The 26925-nt window shown below is 40.4% G+C and overlaps 1 long non-coding RNA gene across 1 annotated transcript; it reads left to right on the forward strand.

Annotated features, from left to right (window-relative positions):
* The first annotated feature begins 91 nt into the window (after positions 1 to 91).
* On the forward strand, positions 92 to 25902 carry LOC109503443. The gene is made up of 5 exons (XR_002162418.3): positions 92 to 193; positions 3556 to 3639; positions 15011 to 15139; positions 21586 to 22348; positions 25224 to 25902. It is a non-coding gene; the product is annotated as an uncharacterized LOC109503443 (long non-coding RNA).
* Positions 25903 to 26925: the final 1023 nt, after the last annotated feature.

Consider the following 26925-nt stretch of genomic DNA (forward strand, 5'->3'; position numbering starts at 1 on the left):
TCCACAGCCCAGCCAAAGGCAAGACTTGGCTGCCTATGTGATTAATTGCCTTTGTTCCCTCACAAAGAGAGTGTACCCGCAACAATGGGCAGTTGGAGGGGAGTGGAGTGGCCTCAACAGAGAGGCCCCTCTTCCTCCCTCAATTCCAGGGTGTGCCTGAGAGAGAGCTTCTGTGCTTCGCTCCAAAAAAAAGGTATCTTTCCAAGAGGAAATTATAGAGCTCAGAAAGTTAGTCATTAATGTAATGGTCTGAATCTACAATGAGAAAAAGATTGAAGCTGACATGATTTTTATCTTTGATATTATAGCTTCTGAAGTTGAGAAGTAATTACGTATGTTAATATTACATCCATTCGATATTCAGTGAATTTTTTTACAACTCTTTCTTAATTAATCTTCCTTTTCTCCCCCTCTCTGCTCACAGTGCTGGCAAACAGTCCTGAAATTGATCAGGGCTGATGTGAAAAGAATGCAGTGAGGAATCAGAAAGATCTAGGTTTGAATTTAGACGGATGCTTGACTTTAGGCATTTAGTAAATAAATAATACAAATAATAACTAATGCCTTTTGAAAATGCGATGTCATACCAGGCACTATGCAAAGATTTAACACACACATCATTTCACTGAATCCTCACAAAACCTTATGGGAGATGAATTATCCTTACGTCCATTTTAGAGATGAGGAAACTGAGGTTTGTCGGTGTACAGGCTGAGCCCCTGGCTGGAACTGCTTGCACACAGCACACGGGCCTCTGAGGATGCCACCATTTCAGCTCTACTTTGGGAGATGGTGGTGAAGGTGAAGGTAGGGTGTGGTGAATTGGGGGTAGAAATAGTAATTGTCACTGCCTCAAATCATACTACTTTCTCCATCACACCCCTTGTGTCTTAACAGTCCAGGGCTACTGCATATCCCAGGCTTCTTCCCTACCTCTAACCCCCCAAGGACCCAGTAACAGAAAGCATCAGAAAAGTAATAACAAATCTCTCTCTGCTCTTCCCTCCTCAGCAGAGGCCAGGAGTCCCAGAGAGCGGGAGAGAATTACAAAAGCAAGGAAGCCGCAGCCACTGCCCTTCAGCTTAAAATACAGACACATCAAAGAGACACCATGTGTAAATCACAAAGAACCAGGCCACTGTCCTCACTGTTTCAATTCTCTGGCAAACCTGGGGCTCTGAGATGCCAATTGCTGTATCTCGCATTCCTGGAGGATCTTTGAGTGCCTGCCCTTTGATATTTAACAATAAGAATAGACTTATGAAGATGGATTAAGATTACATATATACGTGATTCCCACTATTGGGCCCAGAAGTCATTTAATATCATCTGTTATCTCTATCATTGTCATTGGGTCTGGAAGCTGAGGAGGATTTGGATGAATGGAGAAGGCGAGTTTCAGGGGGATGGAGCAGAGGAAGTAAGGATTTAGAAGCATAAGCATTTGCTATAGGACACCTATGGTAATTGACCAATTCACGGATTTAGTTAATTTATCATTTCATCCAACAAATACTTATTGAGCACCTACTATACTCCAGACCCTGTGCTAAGCAATGAACAGGGAGATAAAACAATTGAGAGCCCCACACTCAAAAGGCGTAATCATCTTGGGAAGACAGATATTCACTAAATCCAACAGACAAATTAGTATATGATTCTGAATTGTGAGTGATAAGTGCTGTGAAGGGATCTCATCTGGGTCTATAAGAAAATAAGGGAACAATCTATAATGGCTGTGCATTCAGGTAGGTCAAGGATGACATTCCTGAGCAGGGGTCTTAGGAGCTGAAGCCTGAAGGAAGAGCAGGAGTCCATGAGGCAATGAATTGGGGGAAGAGTGTTCAAGGCCTAGGGAACACCCTGTGCAAAATTGCTAGGTCAGGAAGGATCGGGCCACCGGAGGATGGGGAAGGGACAGGCAGACCTCTGCTTGACCCTCAGCAGGCTCAGACACCAAATAAAACCTATCACCTTTTCCTTACCTTTCCAAGTTCTGCTTCTCACCCCCAGCACCCACCTGTGTCACTCCCCAAGGCTCTGTGGATTTGGTCTTCTCTCTTCTGAAGATAAGCATCTTAAGAGGCTTGTGGTCTTCCACATACTTAGGAGGCCAGACAGAACACAAACTCCCTAAGACATAACGTTGCTTTCTCTACTCACCTTGGATGTATAATTGTAAACTGCAAAAAGCACTATGCAGGGGGAGTTCCCTTCAGATTTCTGCAGACCCACTGCTGGTCCTCACCCACTGGGCTTGGCACTGGAGAAGGCTTATGTGCATTTGGTATTGATCTTTAGTTGCCAGCACTGACCATTACTGCCTTTTGCTCTCCTTTCTGTGGCTTATTAGAAGAAAGCAGACATGTCCGGTGGACAAAGGAGGCAAATAATGAAAATGTTTCAATACGTTCTCAACTGCCGATACACAGACGATAGTCACTTTCCAGATTATCTATGTATAAACCTGGATTTTCTTTATAAACAATTTGAAGACAATCTCTCTCTTACTTTTTGGAAAATGCTTTAAGGGATTAAATAACTTTAAAATCTATACAATCAATGGGTAGAGGGTCACTTGAGCAACACGGTGTCTTGTGAACAGGCTAGAGAGAAGGAGTTGTAACAGGTGATAGAATGGTGAAGGGTGACTGTTTTGCTTTGCAAGAGCTGGGTGAAAAGTGGTGCAACGGGGGGGGGGGGGAGCATATGGGGAACCACTAGGGCCACAAACAACTGTCACATCATGACCTTTAACTTTTGACCACGAAAATACCTCCTGAGCATTTCTACTTTTATTGCACAAGAAAAGCTTGAATACACCTAATTTTAAAAGATTTGGGGTGCCTGGGTGGCTCAGTCGGTTAAACATCTGACTTCGGCTCAGGTCATGATGTCGCGGTTCATGGGTTCGAGCCCTGCAAATGGGCCCTGTGCTGACAGCACAGAGCCTGGAGCCCACTTCGAGTTCTGTGTCTCCCGATCCCTCTGCCCCTCAGCTGCTCACGCTCTGTTTCTGTCTCTCTCTCTCTCTCTCTTTCAAAAATAACATTAAAAAAAATTATTTTTAAGATTTGGGTAATCCAGGAGTAGTGACAATAAAATGTGAAATTATCTCTCTTCCTGCTCCCCTCCCATTAAGCTCACTGCTCACCTGGGAGAATCATGGTCAGTCCCTTTGATGCATGTTCACACCTACATATGTACATACACATGTATGTCATGAATACAAACGTCCCTTTCTCAGTTGAAATATCTGGGAGAGTTTACCAAGTACATGGAGACCTATCACATGCTTTGTAATAGCAACCTGGAATAGAGGTGTCCCCATAGTGCTGAGTAGATTGCTGGGATCAGACCTCGACAGAGATAAGGACAGAGCCAGGGGCAGAAGGCAGGGTTTTGCCAGTGAATGACGAGAATTCATGATCTTTCCATTTATTTCCATTTTTATTAGACCAAGCTGTATTAGAATAACATCTCCACTTTAGTATTTGCATACGGTATTGTTTAAACATTTACAAAGTAGGGACTGTTATTATTCCCATTTTGTAGATGGTGAAATTGAGGTTCATTTCAGGAATTATGGAACTTGCTGGAAGTCGTGCAGCTACTAAGTGATAGAGACATTAGTCTGAGGTAAGTCTTTGTATCTCTGATGTCCATGCCTTAACCATGACACTTGATCCCTACCTTATAATCCTTTCCACGTCATGGAGGCTTTTTAAAAAGTGAATTTTCATTTTGGTCCCCAAAGACTATCTCAAGTAGGTGAACCAGGTCTGTCTAGAGCCACAAACCTGACTGGTTTATTCCCTTGCCTGCAAGGCCCACAATCCTATGCATTCTGCAAACTCTGAGAACTCACACAGCTGCCCTTATGGCCCCCTGCCCCTGGTGACTCCGCAGGGAGATGTCCAGCCAGCCAACAAGCACCAGAGAGGCAGATTCATTGTTGGGAAAGGTGATCTGAGATGAGGTGGTGGCAGTCAGTGTGTGGATGAGGAGGTAATGCACCCACCAAATGCAGTTATTGGAAACTGCACTCATTAGAATGCTGTAATTGGTTCCCACAGGGCATTCGAGGTTAGTGACACAGGAGAAAAAGAGGAGGGGCTGCGCGCGCACGTGTGTGTGTGTGTGTGTGTGTGTGTGTGTGTGTGTGCGCGCGCACTGTATGGATTTTGTTTTCTTTTTTACCTTTTCTCCTCCGGGAGGGAATTTCAACCTGCCTGCCTCACGTCAGGCTCTGCGTTTGGCAGATGTGAGGTCTTCTGAGACCGGCAATCACCACCTTGCCCAGTTCTGTGTCCCTCTTTCTCTCATCCACCCTTCATCAGGAGCCTGCCTGTGAGTCTCATCCCACCTTTCTGGCCAGATAAGAAAGCTACTGATTAGCAAATTTACAGAAAGGGGTTGGAACTTGGTATGATACTCCTTACAGACTGAATGAGGCAGATAGGATTTTTCAAAGAAACTCACGTGAAAGGCAAGGCTTAGCCCCAAGTCATATGACCCAAAAATGGGGGATCTGCAGGTATCAGTGAAATGGCAAGCCATCAGCTAGATAATAGATAACACTTTGTGCCACCCACATATAAAGCTAGACATTGCCATCAGGGTGCCAGAATGTTCCCAGTTACTTCTGGGGTGAAGAAAGGAGGGGCGGTATCGTCTCACCCTTAGGGTTGGATTCTTTTTTTGAACAACCATACTATTAGTAGGTCAACACAAAAGGTGATCTCCTGATACTAAATTTAGCACTCCCAGTATGTCCAAACCTGCCTTTCTGAAAAACTTGATAGAGGGGATTATGATTTCTATACTCAGAAGCCAGGAAATTTCTGAGGAGCTGAAAATGTTCTACCTCTTGATCTGAGTGTGGTTCCATGGTTTTAAGCACAGTACAATTCATCAAGTCATACACTTAAGATCAGTGCATGTTACATTTCTTATATGTCTCAACTTACAAAGTAAAAAATAAATATTAGTCCACTGCCAAAAACATGAGTTCTCAAAATGTTATCTGTACACCAAATTTTCCTGAAACCCTCTCTATTCGCCTACATCCTCTCGCTACCTAGCCAAATACTGGGCTTTTATTAAGGGCCAGGTGAAGATAAGCTTTCTAAAGAAAACCTAACCTTGGTTGCCCAAACCACATTGATTCATGTTTTCTCTTTACGGACCTACTATCAGAACTGGGGACAGGTCCAAGCTTATGGGATCTGAGGTTTACACAATATGGGGATTTCTTTATAAAATAAAAATTACAAACTTATGAATACAAATTAAATTACAAAATTTAGTTACAAAAAAGGAGACTAGAGATTTCAGGTCCCTTTTCCCCTGTGAGCTCTTTATACAATTTACCATCAGTGTTCATATAATAAAGCTACCTGCTTGCAACTCAGGTTGAGCTCTGCTCAACTAGAACTCTAGAACTCTCATCACCTCCTGACCACCCCCGGAATGCGTACGGGGCAGGCAAGTGAGAGGAACTCTCGGAAGCTCAGGCTTCATCACTTTGCAGTAAATCTGGTCCAGGTCAGCACGTACATGTGAGCATTTCACTTCAGCCTAGTCTGAGTAGAAACTTTGTTTCCTGCACACATGGTCAGCCTCCCTGGGTGGACTATAAAATCCTTCACGGCAAAACCACAGTTTCACATTGTTTTCAAGACTCTCACCCTGCACATGCCAGTGCCTTTTCTAGGAAGGGCTCGCCATACTGTTGAAATATTTTCTAGGAAGGGCTCGCCATACTGTTGAAATATCGTTTGGGAGAGGGGAAAGGGACTCCCAAAGACAGGTGGTAGTGATAATGGGGAATGATAAGTCATTAGTTGGATTAAGTGGATTCTTTCCATGCTCCCACTATCCAGGTCCTGAATATTCGCCCAGCCCTACACTGAGCCAAACATCTTTTAAAAATTGGCTTGACTGAAAATTAACCTCAGGCCATATGGAAAGTAAGAGATGGTCTGGCTTGGCTCAGACAGGTAAAGTCATTTCTCTAGGCTGCCTGCACTTCTGCACGACATGAAGGATTCTACAGAGGAGAAGAAAGAAAAGAGGAAATAATGGAGAGAGAGAGAGAGAGAGAGAGAGAGAGAGAGAGAGAGAGAGAGAGAGAAGGAAGAGAAAGAGGGAGAAAGAAGATGAGAAAGAAAGGAAGGGTCTTGTAAAAACAAAAAAAGTAGGAGATTAATGGAAAAAGAATACTTAATAAAGCTCTCTTGGGCTCACACTGTCTTTTTTTCTTTCTTCCTTTTTTTTTTCTTTTTTGAGGCTGCTGTATTAAATTAAAGTCATACATAGGTTTCAAAGGAAATCACATTTCTGCAGTCTGGTGAACCCACCTGACAATGCACGCTAACAGAATTGTAAATGTAAAGGGTAATGCTTGTCAGTGGCTGACAGTTCTAAATGGCCTTTTAGTTCAGTACGCAGAGCTGTCATAAAAAAACATAAAAATGCATATGCAGACAGCTGAAACTGCTATGCACATCATTATCTGCAAATGGTATAAGTATCCTGAACAAAAGGCCTTCCAGTTTAAGGACATGCATAAGACATTTCTCTGCCTCCAGCTTTAAAACAAAGTGCTGTCAAGAAAACAAGATTCCCAGGGCCAGAACTGAGGTTTTTCTGTCAATCAGTGAGGTGCTACATTTGTACATATTTTTCTGACCCTGCATATGAGAAGAGCATTCTTAACAGATGTGTATTTAACTTCTGGCAGCTACATCTGTTTCTTCTCCATCTTCCTTCTTATTTCTTTATCATTGTTCTAACAGACCGTTGCACGGTGTGTCTTCTTGTGTACTTGTTCATCCTACCCCTATCTTTGCTTTTTTCTCATTTCCTCCAGCTCTTCTTTTCTCTAAAGAATTTATTTCTTTCTTCTTTCCTTTGCAATTTGGGAAAGTCAAGGGAGCTCAACTTTTGGACTGTGGTGATCAAATTGGTGGAGATATTTGTCTTTCCTTCCCCAAGCAATGATACCGTCTGCCCCTTTAAGATCGCAAGTTGCTTGAGGGCAAAGAAAATTTTTAGAACATAATCATTCTGAAACCTGGTTGCGTGTCAGAATCACATGAAGAACTTTGCAAACTTCTCATTTCCTGAAACCCCCCAAAGTGATCCTCCGAATCAGAGTCTCTAGGGTTGGGTCCAGGACATTTGTGTTTTTAACAGACATCCTGGCGGTTACCATTTTTCATGCATTCAAACATGCATCAGACCAATATTTATTGGGCATGTACCCTTGTGGCAGTCAGTGTTCTAAGCACCGGGCATGTCTCTGTGGATGGAAAGACAAACTCCCTGACCCCTAACAGCTTGCATTCTATTCAGCGAGACAGGTCAATAAACAAATACATGTATAACTATGTTTGGTGCAGAGAGAGACAAATATTTGAAGAACATAAAACGGGCAATGGAGCGGAGAGGGGCAGGAGCCAGGCTAAACGATTTACATGTGGAGGTCAGCAAGCTCTTCCTGAGGAGATGACAGAGGATCTGGGAACTGTATGGTGAGGAGTCAGCCATGAGAAGATCTGAGGAAGAAGTTGCCTCATCTTATGCTTTCAACAGAATAGAAAATATTACTAAAGTAGCCAAACTGAGACTGACACCTCTGTGCCAAGTGAGATGTAGGCCAATCAAGCCCAAGCCTCACCCCTGTTTCCACATCTATCCAAATCCTGCCCAAACTTTGGGGTCACCCTGAAGTATAAACTTCATCTGAGAGGCATCCATCAGCACATCTGTCCACCCAATGTATGTGGAGGATGTATTCTAATACAGGTCTGTGTAGGACTTTCTATAATAAGTTCCCTAATCGAGCTCAATTTGAACGCCATTATTTCTGAATTCTTAGAATGTGGACCACAAAAACCAATTTCCTATCAGGCTGCATGTATGGGTAAGCCTTTTAAATAAGACTTTACATTTCTCAGGCTAGGGGCCATATTTTACAACTTCACTGTTTCTGGCCCACTGAGTCACTGTTCCTGGCCCGCTCATCTTTCATGAGCTTTTAAGTTTTAAGTCGAAGGCTTAAAATCTCCAGATGAATTTCAAAGAGAGATAGTGACCTTTAATAGTGGTTTTCCCCCAGGAGCGCCTGGACGGCTAAGTCAGTTGAGCGTCCGACTCTTGATTTTGACTCAGGTCGTGATCCTGGGGTCATGGGATCTAGCCCTGTGTTGGGCTCTGTGCCTGGCATGAAGCCTTCTTGAGATTTTCTCTCTCTCTCTCTCTCTCTCTCTCTCTCTCTCTCTCTCTCTCTGTCTCTCTCTCTCTCTCTCTCCCCACACCCTCTGACCCTCTCTATCGTTCTCTCTCTCTCAAATAAATTTAAAAAAATAATTATTTCCCCCCAATGAGCAATGACGACTCCATTGTTGGGCATAAACTGAAATGCAGAACTTGGAAGACAGTATGGCCAATTGACTGAAAAGATGGGCCCTGGAGTAAGAGATCCACTAGCTGTGAGAATGGACAAATCATGAAGCCTTGGTTCACTTACTTAAAAACGGTGATAACAGTAAGACTTACATGAGCTAGTTATTGTGAAGGTTAACTGAAATAAGTATGCATGATGCTTAATACACTGTCACATACAGTAGACACTTAATAAATGCTATCAATTATATTTATCATGATTATTACTTTCTATTGCACTATGAGTATAGGACACTGCCATGTGACAAACCGAACCAGTCTTCCGACCTCTGAACATTGCTGTTTTCCCTTACCTTGAAAGATCTAGAAAGTATAATCTCTCCCAGAGCCAACATGTCCAGTTACCCTCTGGAGCCCCTCTAAGGAAGGCATCATTTTTTATACTATGCTTTCTTACTATATTTTCTTCTAATAGAACTTAGGTCTTCAGCTTTTATAAAAAATAATGCTGTCCTGCTCCATCTCCTGGGGTTTACTCTTGCTAAGAGCAATCGCTTTTTATTGAATGTGCAATTTTGTTGCTATGGAAAATATAGTGATTAATGAGACCCTGTGACCAAGGTTAGTTGGGACAGGTTTGGACTGGTTAGCATCACGTCCTTACTTTTCACAATGCCAAAGTTGGCTACAGTAGGAACTGCATTATCAACCCCATTAGTAACTTTTCAGAGAGGATGTAGTTAATAAAAGGAACTACTGTGTTGTGTACAATTGTAAAAAGATTCAGATGTAACCTAAGAGGTCTCAAGTGGTGGAATATATAGTAAATATAACTTTTAGTTGCAGAAAAGGAAGAAAAATTAACAAAATAAATAGGAATTTGTAGAATTTACCATATAGGTGGTAAATATATTACCACATAATTTTCAAAATTATAACAGTGTGAAGAGATGCTTATATTATACATAATTTGAATTATATATATAAAACATATACATATTTGTGTGTATATATAATTATGTATATTGTATATGTGTGTATATATGTGTGTATATATAATTATGTATATATATATTATTTTTAGAGTTAAAAAGGACATCAAGAGTCCTCAGTATACTCTTTGTAGGGAGAAATATATCTCACAGTATTCCCATAGATATTCTGAATTAATTACCTCACTGTCTTCAGAAGTAGTCCTATTGGAAAAGTTCTACACTTTAATCTGACACCTATGGGGCACCTGGGTGGCACAGCTGGTTAAGCGTACAACTCTCATCTCACTCAGATCTTGATCTCATGGTGGTGAGTTCAAACCCTGCACTGGACTCTGCGCTGGGCCTAAAGCCTACTTAAAAGAAAAATTAAAAAAAAAAGACATCTAAATCCACCTTGTGGTAACTTTCACCCTGGCCTTTTTACAAAAATGAAGAACAACACTGTCTCATTTTTTAAATAAAATGTTAGAGTTGAAAAGAGCCTTAGAGATCTCATTACTGGGGCTTCCCATTTTGCAGTTAAGAAAACTGAGTGCTTCTTTTTCTACAGGCTTCCTCTCTGATTCTGTGAGGAGTTATCATTTTCCTTATTGCATGAGCTGAGCTTTAAGCATTTGTGAATTCCAAACATCCAACCCTCAGTTAGAATCCCTAGCTGGAGTTTAGGAGAGAGGTTTGGGATATAGCAATAAAGCTAATAGTCATTGTTATGTTTGTTGGTAGCCAAACTCATGGAAATTAAGGAGACTATCCAAGAAAAAGAGGAAAGGTGAGAAAACTAGAAGGCAGGATGAAATTCTAAGGTCCTTGCATTTTTATATCATGGCGAAAGTTTGTAATGATAATTTAAACCAGGTATAACTGAGACCCCACATAGCCCAGTCTGTTCTGTGTGCAAAAAAATAACCATTTAACTCCAAAAATCTTGAGAAAGAATATAAACTTCTTAACTGTGAGTTTCTTCTTTAAAGGGAGTAACATATAAAGTGCTTCTCAAAAGTTTGTACAGTTAATCTCTTCCTTTTCGAAGTGTGTGACTCAGGACGGCTGCTAAAATCTGTCCTCCATTCCAACTTCCTATGCCCTTTCCTTCTCCACAGTTCTTTTTCACCACATTGCGGCTTTCTCCCCAAATAGCTCTTTTCCCAGAGTCTTGCGGCTGCTCTTGAACGTGCCTGCTAAGACTTCTGCTTCCAAGACATATTGGGCCACCTAAGGATGCCTGGATGACTTGGCTGCCCCACAGCACCCATCTTCCCTCACTCTACACAGAGGGAAACCATGGGAACTCTCTTGCCCCTTCCCCCAGACTTGTATTTCTTTTCATTTTCTCATTTATAATTCTTATGAATGGTTTCTGATACATTGATTCTCTATAACATCATATCATTAGTCCTCTAGAGTCTTCTGCATCTGAAAATTTCATAAGCACGTACTTATGCAACTACTTGTCAACATGTTCAGTGAAACCGAATCAACGGTGGAATCAGGTGGCATTCCAACAGAGATCCTTCCCTAGGTGGACCGGGATAATTTTCACTTGAATAGTATTGGAATATACTAAGTGGCTGCACATATTGAGCTTTACAGTTGAGGTAGGTGGAGTGACTAGTCCAACGCCCAAGGTAAGATGGAATTCAGATTCATGGTCATTAATTCAAGGCCACTAATTATTCAGCAAGTTTAAAATGTATCAGAATTAATAGCTGGTATGCAGTCCACCAATTTTTACAAAAGGAAATTCTGACCGAATCTTTACTAAAATTCAGGTCAACATGATCTCTCAACATGGTAATTTTTTTTTTTTTTTTGAAGGAAATAGGTTAGTCTTGTCCGTTTCATTCTTAGTGAACCCATGTTTGGTCTTATAATTCACCACATTCTTTGCTCAGGCTCCAAAGCTCCTCTAATCAACAGCCTGTCCTAGAATCTTGGTCAAGTGTGATTAAAATTACGTTCCTATCTATAGTTCCCAGAATTTGCTGTTTAAAAAATCATTAAAATGTTTATTTGCCTTTAGCATTCTGACATGGATCTCATTCCTCAAACAGCCTCAAAGATTACAAACAGCTTTGCTTAACAACAACACCCACACCCATGTTTATATCCTCCCTTCCCTGGCAGTCTGGGGAGAAATACATTTCCCCTCTCACACAGAAAAGTTCAACTTCTCTTTCATTTTCCTTTTCACCTGCTGAATTGAAGCAGTTCCCTTACTCTTCCTCTCCATGCCCCAAATGTGAGCCTACAACACAAGTCTTTCTGTTTATTGAAGACTTTGCAGCCAGATGGACTCCACCACGGGGTCAGGCCCCCATCCAGTTTTGAAATAGTATGAGATGCAGAGATAAGAATTAGGTACAGAATTCTGAGTTCTGGTCTCAGATGGAGTAATGAATGTTGTACTTGGGCAACTTACTGAACCACTTTCTGTTGCTATTAATCTCAACACTAGAGCCAAGACTACCTTCCCACTGAATTCACAAGATGGTTGAGATAACAAGAGAAAAAAATGCTAAAGAAAAAAATATAAAATGCCTCTTTGATGCGTAAGGTTAAAATAATTCAACCTCAGGGTTCGGGCTTGGACCTGAGCTGCACCCACCGACTTGTCCGAACTCTGCCTTGATTTTGGCGTCCCTGCCTTCATTTGGCTCTCCCAATTATTTCCAACCTCAATCAGCTCCCACCTTCTCAACCCCAGAGCTTCCCCAATTACTGGTCCCTCACCCCAACACACTGCCCTGTGCATTCTCAGCATGATTACTAATTGGGTAAACGATCCAAACTTGTGAGGACATGGGTCATAATGTGTTCCCTCTCCAGGCAACAAAATAGCAATGCCTGGACCACCGTGCAAGTTATGTTCCTGACAAAACCATGTTTAGCAACGTCAGGGTCTTCTAACAAAGAGGAGATTGGAAGGCAGTGGTATTACAAATACATGTGTTAATATATATATTTTTGAAACACAAAAAGGAAAAGATTCTAGAAGGTGTCTACTTCAGACTACATTTACCTATATTTGTAACCTGCTTTCAATATCTTCTTACTTGTGTGTTTAGGAAATACTGCTGTCAAATTCCAAGGCAGATTCGTCCTCTAGTTTTCTATTACTCAAAATTTAGATTTTCTAAAATTAAGGTCACCAGTTGAAAGCCTGTCTGTTGAATCTGGCCCAAGATATTTTTTTCTCGTATAGTATTTAAAATTTTTTCAATTTGAATGCACTTAGTGCTAATTGCCACAGTCTGTACCACTTCCTATGGTTTACCAATGCTGACACTTGTATATTAGCAAAAAGAACATAGGCTACGAATCGGAAACCCTAGGTGCTAATTCAACTAATGCATACATTCAAAGTGCAATGTTGTTTCAGTTCTCCCATGTGTGAGCATTATGAACTTGGCCTTACCCCTTCTCTCTCGGCCTCAGTTTCTTCTGAGTGATGGAGATAACCATCTTCTTCTCTCCAAGACTGATGTAGAGGTCACATAAAATAATGTATATGAATGCATGTAATATATCGTAAACTATACTATAAATATATAGTGTGTTTAGGTAACAGCTCCTGTCCAGTACAAGACGACTCTCCCTCCACACACACTTATTCAGATACCCTGCATCCTTCCACCATCTGCCAACCAAACTTTGTAAGTTGAAGAAATACACAAGGAGACAAAGGGTCATTTACCTTGGTAGTTAATGTCCTATATGGATTCTGTTTATATAGGACTGTCTACAATTTTTCAGTCTAAAAATTACTCTGCACAGTTGCTTAATGGCCCTTTTATCTTCTCTTTAATCACATCTAGGACTTCTCACCATTCCCCCATTAAAGTTCCCATTTGTCTCTTTGATCATCCTCCTGAACCTTATTTGTATGCAGAACTCTACATGACACATACTATGTTTCTGGGCTAGCTGGTAGAACTTGAGGCCAAATATACCAAAGAGCTAAGCAAAAGGTAGAAAAGTCTTATTATTCCAACTACATAAAACATACATGGTGTGCATGTACATCCTTACATGTATGTGCTTGAATATTGAATACATATATTTAGGTAGATGTGTTTAGATGCTCACGGATAGAACAACAGCAAACGTGGCACGTTCATAGTTACGTTGAAAGCACTGTCACTGGAGCCATGGCTCCTAGTCTGGCTTAAGGAGCTTCAAAAATATGTATAGATACCTGGACTCGAACATCAGAGATTCTGATGTAATTTGTTAGGGCGGCATCTAAAGACTGGTTCGTTTCAGAAAGCTCCTCTCCCCCAGGTGAATCTAGTGAGTAGCCGGTACTGAGAACAGTACAATAGGAACACATCTTGGAGGTGGTCTTGTTTTATATGCAGCTGAATCTTGCCACGTGTTGCTCAATGAAAATTCTCTCTTTTTTAAAATAGACATTTTCCCCTGGCATTATAGGTATTAATAGTCTGCTCCATCTAAAAATTCTGCTCCCAGAAATCAGTCTTAAAGAAATACAACCAGAATGCGTAAAGACAAAGATCCAAGGAGACACTGCGAGTAATAGTGAGCGACTGGAAGCAATCCAAATGCTCAACAATATAGGATCAGCTAAACACTGATAATAATAATAATAATAATAATAATAATGTAATGTACAGTCAATATGATGAAACTTTATATGGGACGTAAAAAGAATGGCCAAAGTTTAAAAGTCTACTCACAGAAAAATACCCAGAATACATTTTTTAAATGAAAAAAAAGCAAGTTGTAGGATAATATGGATATAAGATACATTTTTGTACCACACTCTCACCCTTAAATGAGAGGGCTAACACAAATTATAGAATCTCAATATGTGGTTCTTGAATTCATAGAGAAAATCCTACTCAGACAAATATCAAACTATTAATGGCTGCATGTAGGAGTGAGATGAGATGGGTAGGGGGAAGAAGGAGATTTCTACTTTTCACTTTATATTCCCCCTTTATTATTTCAATGCTTATAAACAGACTATATTGTGTTTATAATTTTTAAAAGAGAGGAAAATTATTTGCTAGTGACACCCACTCCCTCACACACATTGCCTTCCAAATGTTAATCTGGCTGTTTAACAAAAAAAAAAAGAAAGAAAGAAAGAAAGAAAATGATGGACACTATACTGGCTGCATTTCCCCACAGATCAAAAACACCCTGCATCTTTTCCATTCAGCATTCCATTAAAGTGTAACAGAGCCAAGTCTTATGTGTGGGAAAGTGTGTCTTTGTGTGTGTGGATCCCGTTGTAGTTACAACGGCCCCTCCCTTTGGTAACAATTTAACACCCACATGCATCCTCAGGAAGGTCAAAAGGGAAAGGCAAGAATAAAAAAACATGTTTTAGAAATGTTAACTAGCTCCCACTTCCAAAATTCTTTCCCCCACATTAAAAAACGACATCATGCATGTTTCCATGAGTGTCTGGTGGCTTTAATAAAATGAGTGGTGATATCGTCCATAGAAAAAATGGGAAGCTGGCAGCATGCTTTTCATCGGAAATGAGGCACTGTGCTGGGAATAACATTGGATTTTACAACATAAATTTAAAAGTCATCATGCTTAATTCTGTATCCTTTTTGTAATTCATACAGGAGTCTTGTGGCCATTTTGAAATGTTAGAGTCCTAGGGAAAGAAAAATCATGGAATTTCCATATTCATGGAAAAACAGGACCTTCTCAGATGACTAAAAGAAATCAAAATTCCATTCACAAAAGAAAAAGTAGGTAATTTCCTGTAATTTTATATTTGAAACTTCAATTTGAATCTTCAGCAGACTTAAGTGGCAAAGCACAGATTCTAGTCATCAGCATGTTTTAAGGTGTTTGAAGCAAGAGACACAAACTTGGGGGATTCACTGACGATATTTCAGCGGTATTTCTGAATGTGCTATGGTACCATGCTTTTTGTTAGCCTGTTTTGATCAATCTCTCTCCCTCTGAAGGAATGAATAAGGAAGTAAAATACAAGACAATTGTTTACAATACACAGCCTAGCTTCAGAATCCTTAGACAAGGTAGATTTTAAGACTAGCTTTACCCTCAAATCCTTTTGTGACATCAAGCATGTTACTAAAACTTTCTATGCCACAGTACTATCCTCCCCTAAAACATAAATGAAAATACCTGCTTATCTGATAGGGTTGATAAATGAGAGAATCCACAATAAAGTATGTTTAAAAGTTAAGGGACTATTGGGCCGCCTGGGTGGCGCAGTCGGTTAAGCGTCCGACTTCAGCGAGGTCACGATCTCGCGGTCTGTGAGTTCGAGCCCCGCGTCGGGCTCTGGGCTGATGGCTCAGAGCCTGGAACCTGTTTCCGATTCTGTGTCTCCCTCTCTCTCTGCCCCTCCCCCGTTCATGCTCTGTCTCTCTCTGTCCCAAAAATAAATAAAAACGTTGAAAAAAAATTAAAAAAAAAAAAAGTTAAGGGACTATTAATACAGGCAACATAGTGCAAAAGGAAATGATATAAACTAAAGCTGAACTGTGTGAGATAGCTTCCACAAGCTTGTTTTATCATCTGTAAAATGGGATGATTAATTCATAACTAATTCAACAAATATTCAGTGTCCTCACATGCCAGGCACTGTTTTACCTGCTAGGAAGGACAACTGTTCCTTTCTACCTACTCACAGGGATATCAATAAAGCAATGTCCACCCAATACCATGAATTTATGAGATTATTCACAGATTTTTCTTTTGTTGGAAAAGAAATTTATTGAGCACCTGCGATGTTAAAAGTAATGAATCAGACAAATCCTGTCTCTGAAAGCTTAAAGTCTACTGTGGTTGCTGAATATACTGAGAGAGTCAGAATTGCCTTTAAAAGATAAAATGACATAAGCGATATGAGTGACAACCCAGTGTCCTGAGTGACTCTAGAGAATGTATGGCTCGGGGAGGATTCCCATGGGAGACTGGCTTGGGCTGATTTGATGCTGCTGTACAGGTGCTTCTCAGCCCACTAGTCCTATATCCTTTCAAGGAGTGTTTACTCAGCCCTTTCTATGTGCCAGACCCTACAACAGACCTACATCGTCATGGTATATATTCTCCAAGAAAACATGCATGGTTCTTGCTCACGTGGAATTGAGACTTCAAACAGTTTTTCCCAGTGCTTCCAAGCACAGAATTTTTACCAGGATATCCAAAGTATTACTCCTCAAGATAGGCTAGACACAATAGTGTGCTGATAAACCAGCTTTGAGAGGGAAGAGAGGGAAGAGTCCCTGATTTGTAATATTTGCCAATTCCCATAGTGTAAATACTCCCACTGTGGATGATTTTAAGCTACTAATGGTTTGACAAAAGGCTTGAAAAATTACTGAATACCTAATCATTGGTTTTCATAGGCTGCTATGAGCCTGTTCTAGCATACTTTTGGAGATCAGAGGGATTTGTTTCCTCTGTAGCCTAAGAAATGGCAGCATTTGTTAGATTCCTGATGAGCATCCACCAAATGGCTCTTAATTCCAGTCTAAATTCTTCCTCAGGAATTTACAAAGTCCTTCCAGGATGTCTTCCAAGACCCACAGGGCAATTGCCAGGGTGATTGCAGACTGGCTCCTCACCTTGGAATCAGAAATGCCCAACTAGGCTAAAGAGTGTTCTTTGGAATGCTGAAATAGCATCTTATGAAACAAAAGCTTAAGATTGAAACACAAAACAAAAACAAACAAACAAACAAAAAACAAATTTAGGGGTACCTGGATGGTCCAGTCAGTAGAGCATAGGACTCTTGATCTTAGGGTTGTGAGTTCAAGCCCCACATTGGGTGTAGAGCTTACTTAAAAGACAAACAAATTTGTACTTGGCCCTTTCAACCTTATGGCATGATTTCTAAGCTAAACAACAACAACAACAAATCTCAGTTTGGCTGGAAAATAATTGATGTCATAGTAGGAAAGAAAAAACAAACAAGGTCAAAAAAGAGAGAGACCCTGTCCACAAGCCCTTCAGTTTGTAAGTTTGTAAACAGCTCTCACCACACAGAACACACGCTAGTTGAAGGGAACAAACTTTCCATATAAGTGTTGGGTGGGGCCCAGAGATCCTCACCTACATAGAAAGCTATTTACTATTTTATAAAATACTCCATGCAAAAGTATATGTTCTGTTAAACTTGCCTTAACAGCGAGTACACTGGACAAGTATTGGTGGAGAAGGCAAGACAGTGCCCCTTGAGAAGTACAAAACACAGCATCCACCCTCCAGGATCTTGCAGTCTGGTTGGATCGAGGCTATGCATCTTTACCAAAGGGTGACTTGAGGGAGTAAAACCAGGCATGCCACAGACTAATGGTCTTCAAATGACATGTTGTGGAAGGCCAATGACTTCCAAACACCTCTGTTTTCCAGGCTGTTCACTATCTGGTCCACCTACACTATCTCCAAGTTCCTTCCTCACACTCTCCATGGCAGTCATGGTAAACTTCTCTCACTTGCTCAGCAAGGTGTGTTCTCTCCTCTCTACAAGACTTCACATGTTCTGTGTCTTCTTATTAGGAGAGGCCCAGCTGCACACCATTGCTCTCTCCCCAGACCGTCTGCATGTGGCTATCTTGGAATCATACTTTTGTTTGTTTGTTTGTTTGTAGCACCTTTATTACTAATTGGCCCAAAGAGAAACAACCCAAATGTCATTAACTGGTGAATGAATTCAGAAATTATGGTATATCTATTCAATGGCATTCCATACAGCAATAAAAAGGGAGGAACACACAATATGGATGTAACTCAGAAAAATCATTCTAAGTGAAAAAATCCAGAAGACACAGAAAACTGTACATACTGTATGGGAATCATACTTTTGATCTCAACTTAAGCACTGCTTTTTTTTTGTTTGTTTGTTCCATGTCTTCTACAAAGACTTTTATGACCAAGCTGTGTTTGCTGTTCCTCCTTTGGGCTTCAAAGTTCTGGGTGCATTCTACCATCCCCGGCTATATATCATACCTAATTCTAACTTCCTATTTACTTGCTCACCCTCTGTGAGAGCTCATTTAGACTATATACTGTGATAAATATTTTGCACACATTATTTCATTTGAGGCAATCCATTTATTTATCTATTTCTTTATTAAATTTTAGAGCTTTAGAGTGCAATTGGGGTAGGGGCAGAGGGAGGGAGGGAGAGAGAAAGAGAGAGAGAGGGAGAGAGGCAATCTTAAGTAGGTTCCACACTCAGTGCAGAGCCTGACGCAAGGCTTGATCCCACAACCCTGGGATCATGACCTGAGCTGAAATCAAGAGTCAGACACTTAGCCAACTAAGCCGCCGAGGCGCCATGAGGCAATCCTTTTAATATTACTATTTTGCAGAGGAGGAAATTGAGGCTCCAGAAAGTTAAGTAATTAACTGTGATAACACTTCTAGTGTATCAGTCAAGATTCTTGGGTTGCAGAACACAGAAGCGAGTATAGCTGTTTCAAGCAGGAAAATTTATAAAAAGATACTATGTAGCTTATAGAAACTCCTAGAGGACCAGGGATATGGGTACAGAAGGTACAGAGAATTTGCATCCTACTAACTGTATATAGACACACCCAGGAGAAAGGCCCACTTACACCCTTGCCTGCATTACCCATCAATCAATACATCTGACCCTAGAGATGGGATACTGGAAATGGTACCATTACAGAAGCTTCTTTCACTATGAAGATCTGCTCTCTCTGAACATAATCACCACCTCCCACTGCTCAGGGCCGCTTCCGAGTCTTGTGTGGATGCCATAACTGCAGTGGAGTTTACGCAATGCCATTTGTAGCTTCTCAGCCTCTATAAGAATGTCAAACCAGCAGGGCATTCACATGGGCACTGAGTGTTCCATCTTATAGTAACAGCTATTTGCTTTACTCAGAGCACGGAGGAGCTGGAATTGAAACCTTGCCTTCAAATCCATGAATGGAATTGAATTGCTATCTTACTCCATATGGGTAGGTGTCTGTGTGGGACGCAGGGTGTCTCAGCCCCCTCCCCCTCAGGAGCCCCCTCTAGAGTCAGACTGCAGGATTCAAATCCCAACTTCATATCTGTATAGCTTTGGTTAATTCATTCAAGCTTGCTGGGCCTAGATTGGCTCATCCATAAAATAAAGATATTTGTATCTACCTGATGGGGTTATTGAGACAATCGAAAGAGAAAATCATCTGTGAAGTGTTTGTCCTATAGTCAGTGCTAAATAAGACATTAGCTGCTGGTATTATTATTGTTGTTATGCTATCATTATTTGTTATTATTATCCTGTGCTATTGTCACTCTGAGGGATGATATCCTAGGAGGGAAAATCATATGTTGAATAAAAATGCTAGACACGTACATTTGCATGGCACATTCATGGGGCCATGAGATCCTCCCTCTTCCCGGAGTGAAGAGTTCCTGCAAGGGAGTAGTGGGTGATAAGGCTGCGGATGGATGCAGAGCCGCATTGCACTGAAAGCTTTGAATTCCCTGGGAGAGGGACTCAATTGGGCCCTGGCAGAGACCTGCCTTGGAGGTGGTAGTCACAGAACTATTCCCAGCCTCTGTGCTTCACATCCTCACCCCAACACAAAAGGGAAGGATGAGTGACACCTCAAACAACTTTGGAGAGTCTAACAACAATTTTCAACTTCAAACAGGCCACACATAAAAGTTGAAGACTTTTGCTACAAACCCAACCACTGGGAAATCACTGTCTGGCTGACATTAATTCCCCAGTTACTGTGAAGCTGTTACTGAAAAATGCAACTTTTTTTTTTATTCCAAGTCCTTTAACATTTCAATCTAGGGCATGGGCAACGTGGAGCAAATCCAGGTCAGCTCCTGCTTTAATCCACAAACTGAGTATCAGTGTTAACTCCGTGAGGAATTAAGGCCCAGAGGTGAGGGCAGGGGGAGACGAAGGGCAATAAGAGATCATTCAGATCCTAGTAGAATTTGCTTTCTCTATGTCAGCCTCAATATATTAGAATCATCATTGTTATTGTTTGTGTTTAAAAGATTTTTAATCCCACGTTACATTTTTATTGCATTTTGGAGTCTATAAAGCTCATCTCTGTATGTTGTCTTTTTTGATTTCATTTGATTTGTGAGGATTGGACAAGTTCAGTTTCAGAATGACAAAGGTCAGGAGTAGAAGGAACCTCAGAGATCATTCTAGTTTTGTTTCAGGATGAACCATCTCAGGAGAAAGTGTCGATCATGGCCTCACTGCCAGGCAGTGTCAGAATTTGGGATAGCTTCCAGATCACCAGATTTCTAGATTTAAAAATTGGAAACATTCGTTGAGTATTATGGCAATGGTATGTGACATTGGGACTAGGGTAAAGGTAAAACCCTGAGTTTAGAGATTCCAGGCTAGTGGGAAAACAATCAGCGACTTAGGCAATTATACCAGTAGAGCGATGAACAGATGAGGCAGAGTTCAGTACAGATTGAGATAGAAATACCTATTCTCAAGGTTTCAAATTGGCACAGAAATTTTCAGGGGACACATAGTTTTAGTGTTTTGGATAAACATAAGTCCACTGTTTAAAAAAATATAGTCATGCAAGGTAGAAAATTACAAAGAAAAAATAATTTACTTAGATGCCACTACTCAGAGACAACACATTGTTAAAATCCTACTTAGCATCCTTCCAGATATATCTCTGTAGCCATCTGATTCTGCATAGCTATAAATATGGTTGCAGGTAGGGGTGCCTGGATGTCTCAGTCAGATAAAGGTCTGATTCTTGATTTCGGGTCAGGTCATGATCTCACAGTTGATAGAATCGAGCTCCATATCAAGCTCTGCACTGACAGTGCAAAGCCTGCTTGGGATTCTCGCCTTCTCTGCCCCTTCCCTGACTGATGTGGGCACATGCATGCTTTCTCTCTCTCAAAATAAATAAGTATACTTAAAAATATATATATTATTATAGCTATAGATAAATGTATTCATATATGCAATCATACTATGCATGCTGATTTGCAAACTCATATTTTATTTTATTGTGTGACATGAACAAATGTTAATATCAATAAACATAGAATTACCACATCATTTTTAAAAGTTGCATATTATTTCACTATCTGGATGTACCATATTTAACCAGTACCCTACTGATGGTCATTTAGGTGGTTTGTAATTCTTTGCCATTATAAACAATGATATGATGTGGGATTTTACATGTGTGTTTTGCAGAGTTACGTGAAATGTCTCTTTAGGATAAATTCCCAGAAATGGAATTGCTCTGGATGCCCTGCACTGCTGATTTGATACAGATTGCCAAATGGCCTGAAGAGTTACTTTTCAAATTTTAGGTCCCAGATGTCCAGTTATGGTGGAGCCCTCCCTACCTTTAAGCTCACTGTGAGCTCCCCAGATTCTGCAAGAAAGGCCAGGGTAGAGAAAATATCCAGCGAAAAACACAACTAACCTGTGCCTGGTTCTGGAAGGTTCTTCACACACATTATCTTGTGCAAGCCACAGATCATTCTTAAGAAGCTGGTATCATCTGATCTACTTTATATATGAAGACTCGGAAGCTCAGAAACTGGATAAATTCCTCAAAGAGAGAAGTTTGCTATTGAAACTTGACTTTATGGGGCCACAAAATGCCCTGGGCACTTGGAGGATGAGTAGTAAAAGTAGGGTGAAGAGGCCAAGCTTTGTCTACTTTGAATGCTTACCCTCAATGCCACTGCTTCTTTGTCCTGTTCCTAACACTCTACAGAAACCAGTGCTATGGATGGGTACGGAGCCAACCCTCCCTCCATAAATGTCAGCACCTGCCTGGGGCTCCTAACATTGGCCTTTATCTTCCCCACAGGGCTGACTTTTTTACGAGTTGAAGTCTGAGAAACAAGTCAGTTTCCCACTTCTCTAAAATCTTAAAATAGGAAACATCAGCCATAAGCTATGAGAGCAAGCCAGCCAAGGTGTATGTTTGCTGGAAATAAAACTGGTAGGTCCTTCAGGGCAAGGGGGGATGGACTCAGGGGCATTTCTTCACCATCTGTTTCAGCCTCCAATGTGTCTTGATAGATGGTTTTTGCTTATTACTCATTACTCACCTCATCTTTCTCCCTGAGCTCCGTTCCTTGAAATATGGTTCTCTCATTTGAATAGCAATGACTAAGTGCATTGGAACTTACTTAAATACATTCTAAAAACATTAAATTGAGAACACACAATCCAGCAATGTACCAATTGCCAAACTCTAGTAAAAGTTGAAGTGATTAAAACAATTTAATGCATGAAACACGCGTTCAGGAAGGCAAAGAGAAAGAGTAAGTTTTTCCAGTGCAACGTCAGCCCGGTGATATTTCGGAAGAAGTGGGTGGAGGCCATTGCCAAGAGAAAGTGAAATAATTGATGAAGACCCAAAGGAAAATGCCCTTGATCTCGAAGTTATTACTTCATTTCATGAAATACCTTAAAAGTCAATGACAGACTATAAAGTCAGAAAGTCAATAGTTTCCCCCCCCCCTTGGATACAATTCCAATATGTGCATATAAACATGTCAGGCAGTCCTCTAGAAAAGAAAAAAAACTATAGCTTGGGGTCTGGGTCATGTTTTCAAATAGCCTTATTATTCCTGTTATGAAGTGGACACTCAGGTATTTGGCTCGGGACTTTTATCCACACCCAAGTGATTGGGTGATTTATAACTTGCTATCCACATTCTCATAGCTGTTTGGTCAATTTAAAGGCCTAAAACTGGGCTTGATGTTTACTCTATCAGGAAAAGAAACATGTGCACGTACACACACACACACATACACACACACACACACACACACACACACACACACACACACAGCAAATTCGTATCATAGATTAACCACTATCTCAAGTGCCTTTGCCCGGGAACCAGATTCTATTTATATCTTCCTCCTTCCCCTTCTTTCCATCCTCCCTTCCTTTCTTTCTCCCTCCCTTCCTCCTTCCCTTTCTCCTTCCCTCTTTCTTCCTTTCTTCTTTGCTTTCATCCTTTTATTTTTCTTTTTTTTCCTTCTCTCCCTGCCCCCCGCCATTCCCTTCTCTTTCTCCACCTCTCTCTTTTTTTGATATCCATAATTGAGGAAAGAAATGATAGACTTCATCTTGCCTTATTCCAACTGATTTCATCCTCTTTTATTTTGGAAATAGTGCTTAACATCTTAAGAGAAAATGCTTCTTGTGTGTTGACTGATCCTGATACTTTCTGCTTCTTGTTAAGCTAGAACAAGCAACCAGAGAGCATCAAGAAGTAGAAAAAAAATAAAATGGAAATCTTGGCATTTCTCCAAACAAAAAAAATCCATTTATTTGTTCATCAGTAAATAAATATTACTAAGCTCCTCTAATAATAGTCCTGGTTACTCACACATGGGCTATGGCAATGGGCAAGAGAGGGATGATACCTGACTTCACTGAGCTTAGAGTCCCGTTGATCAATATTTACCTTATGAAACAATGCTGTGGATATGGTCTGTTACCATCCCAGGCATTTGTTTCTCCATATATATACATATATACACATATATATATATATATATATATGTCACCGTGGGGCCCATGGGAATTAACATCATCTCTAGTTGAAGAGGTAAGCCTTGATTGGCCTAAATCAATTCACATAATCTCATCTATTGTACATAAAGCTATTGTATCAGGAATGGGCACACAAACTGTTGTTCCAGTCAAACTGAGGACTCTCTTAATGATTAAAGAAAGAGAACTAACTCCCATCTCTCACTGTCCTCACTGCCCTCTACCCCACCCCTGTTGGACATGAATAAGGAAGCATCAGCTATTTTGTGGCCAATAAGTGGGCCAGACCTATGGGAGTATGGAAAACAAATTGGAGAACAGAAGGAAATCCATTCTTTGGTAATATCAGTAAGCTAGATCAAACCCTACCTGAAACTTCTTGACTTTCAACTACACCCTTTATTTACCAGTTTTAGTTGGATTTTCTATTACTTAGATATGAAAGAATACTAATGTACACAGCAATGTCTTATTTATTCAACAACTTCAAGAAATAAATTTCTCACACAAATGTTTCACCTAACTGAATGAAGCTTGACACATTATATATCAAATCTATTTGACTTAAACTGTTTGGGATGGGATTTATTATAAATTATGTTATACACTTCAGCACCTTAAGAATTATGCTGAATAGAGGATGTGCAAAGTGCTCTTATAATCCTAAATACCTCCTCCATCTTCTTGAAGAACTCCAACACTTCTCAAACTATTAACATGTGTTGGGTCATTGTCCACATGCCAAATTTATCTGAATATTGTCCTTTTTTAAAGGCTGCTTTTTGTAGTTTTACAGTTATAATTCTAGCTTCCAGCTTCCTCTCTTTGTAAAGATTCCCATGCCAGCTTTTAATAACTCTTCCCTTCATGTAATTTTTTGCTTATAAATCTGTTGTAAGCCAGGAAACCAAATAGCCAAATCTGCTAGAATTGTGTCTCAAATAAGAGAGAAAGGACACTAATAAATGCCTTGGTGGGTTCAGAGAAGCAAGTCTCCTGTGAACCACAGGTTCTTAATCTTGTGGGAACTCTAGGGTTCCATATAAAAACCTCAGAAGGCCTGCAGAGGGGATAAGGAGTCAATATAGCTGTGGGGTCCTGGAACCCCCAAACCCTGTTTCGTCTCCACTCTTGTCTCCATTTTGTCCATTTTTCCCTATCATAAAACAGATAATTAGTGTTCTGGAAAATACTTTATGTGAAAACAAAGGATTCAATTCTTTAAGAACAAAAATGAAAACTGTTCTTCTTTGCCACTTTAAATAACGGGATACCATTTTACCAGTCTACTTGTTCTTCCCAGGTAAAATATTCTCCACTAGTGATAAACTCTTGGATGTGGAAAATTGTCTGTACAGTTCCAATGATCGCAAGAGATACAAGAATTGCAGTCAGTGCCTTATCGACTCCAATGGCTCCATTTAGTTTTACAAATGTTGTTTATTCAAATCCTACTTCAACAAACTTCATCTTTGCAAGGTCAATATTCTACCATGTTCCATTAAATCTAAGATGGCATCAATTTTAAGATACTCTATTATCATATGTAGCACTAAGAAAGAAAGAACTGCGATTAGACTGTAAACTACATAGGCCTTTTATGCATCCCTTCACATGCAACAGCTCTGTGCAGTCTTTGGTCCACTTGTATCTTGCTTTATGCCCCAGAATTTCTCTGACACCACAGTATGGGATGCCTACACTTTGTACTGGCATACCTGCAACAAAAGACTTGGACAAGTCATGCCCTATGGGGCCACTGCAACCAACTGCCCACAATATCCTCAGGCAGATGCTGCAGAGCCAAATTTTATAAGGCTCTCCACAAAAGGTCCAAGATGAATTGCTAGTTGCCTACAGTCATGGCCATTCAATAGTACTGACTTGCATTGACATCCCCTCCTTCCCTGTTCACACACTCACTGTTGGCCCCAAATTAAACTACCTGCATGAAGGTGCTACAAACAGTCTCAGGCAGGCCCTATGAATAGTAAGACACATCCCAATTTAAGTTGTGAAAATATTTGCATCTTAGAATCCTGAAATATGGTAATTTATGAGACTAAGACACAAATTTGTTAAGTAAACAAATTGATAGATATCAAAAACAAGCACCTCACTCCAAAATAAATAAATAAATTTAATAAGCCTACAATTTTTTTTTTTTTTTTTTTTGCATATGGTTCTGTTTTAGTGCCTACTGCTTTGCATCTCTATCTATAGCCCTGGGCAGTACTCCCTGCTGAGCCCAATAAGGATGCTTTGCTCCTGTAAACTCCTCAGCCAGAGAAGAAAGACTGAATTATGTTTATTTCACTCACTGCAGAAAGGCAGAAAAGTCCATTAGGGACTCTCACAATATTTCTTCAAACCTACTCTTACTGGTTTAATAAATGGCACCTCCGTATATCCAGGAGTTCATAGCAGAAACTGGAAATCATCGTTGATAACCTCTTTCCAAGCCATGATACTCAATTCATTAACAAGTTATGTTTAACCTGTCTCCTTAAAATTTCTCAAATCTGTACACTTTATCTTTGCTGTCACCACCTACCTCTCCTATTCTATGCCACCGTTATGTTTTGCCTGGACATTCATTGTATCTGAACTGGTCCCCACTTCCACTGTATCTGCTTAAACCCATTTCCCACACTCTTCCTTCCTTCCTTCCTTCCTTCCTTCCTTCCTTCCTTCCCTTCCCTTCCCTTCCCTTCCCTTCCACTCCCTTCCATCCATCAATCCATCCATCCATCCATCCATCCATCCATCCATCCATCCATCCCATCCATCCAACCTCCACCCTTTATCAGGTATTTATTGAAAGTCTATGTGCTAGGCACTGTGTTTTAGGGTTTGAGAATTCAATGTTATATTAAAAAAATATCATCTTTGTTTTCATGAAATGTAAGTTTGAAAATCAGATTATTTAAAAAAATCATGAATCTGAACATTTTTTCTCCCTTTCTTTGGTGATATCTAATTGCTCTCCAAATATGGTCCAAAAT

This window comes from Felis catus, chromosome A1, assembly GCF_018350175.1.
Source record: "Felis catus isolate Fca126 chromosome A1, F.catus_Fca126_mat1.0, whole genome shotgun sequence".
NCBI classification, from domain to species: domain Eukaryota; kingdom Metazoa; phylum Chordata; class Mammalia; order Carnivora; family Felidae; genus Felis; species Felis catus.